Consider the following 438-nt stretch of genomic DNA (forward strand, 5'->3'; position numbering starts at 1 on the left):
GCAGCAGCAGCAGCAGCAGCACAGCAGCAGCAGCAGCAGCAGCACACTGCATTGGGTTCCGTGCTGCTCCTTGCTACGAATAAAGAACGGCTTAAGAAGGAGACAGACACACCGAAATAAACCCTAAACCCTAAACCCTAAACCCTAAACCCTAAACTGTATATACAATACACCCCAGGCCTAGGGTTTAGGGTTTAGGGTTAGAGGCAAGCAGCCGCTAGCGTGAGAAAGGAGGCCGACGAGGCTGCCGCAGCAGCAAGCGTCACAGCAGCAGCAGCAGCAGCGCATGCATGCACTGCTGCTGCTGCAGCAGTGCATGCATGCATGCATGCATGCATGCATGCATGCGTTCATGTGTACGTACACCCCAGCAGCCCTCACCTGTAGCCTGTCTGCGAGGAGCTGAGCGAAGTTTTGTTCTGCTGCCTTCAGGTCGCA

The 438-nt window shown here is 55.3% G+C and overlaps 1 protein-coding gene across 1 annotated transcript in view; it reads right to left on the reverse strand.

The window, feature by feature from the left end:
* Positions 1-438, reverse strand: part of EMH_0007740 (uncharacterized protein) — a gene marked incomplete at both ends in the record, with an annotated part of 2,298 nt that overhangs the window by 1,151 nt on the left and 709 nt on the right. The window lies entirely within an intron of this gene.

Source organism: Eimeria mitis, genomic scaffold, assembly GCF_000499745.2.
Source record: "Eimeria mitis Houghton genomic scaffold, Emh_scaff319, whole genome shotgun sequence".
In the NCBI taxonomy this organism is placed as follows: Eukaryota; Apicomplexa; class Conoidasida; order Eucoccidiorida; family Eimeriidae; genus Eimeria; species Eimeria mitis.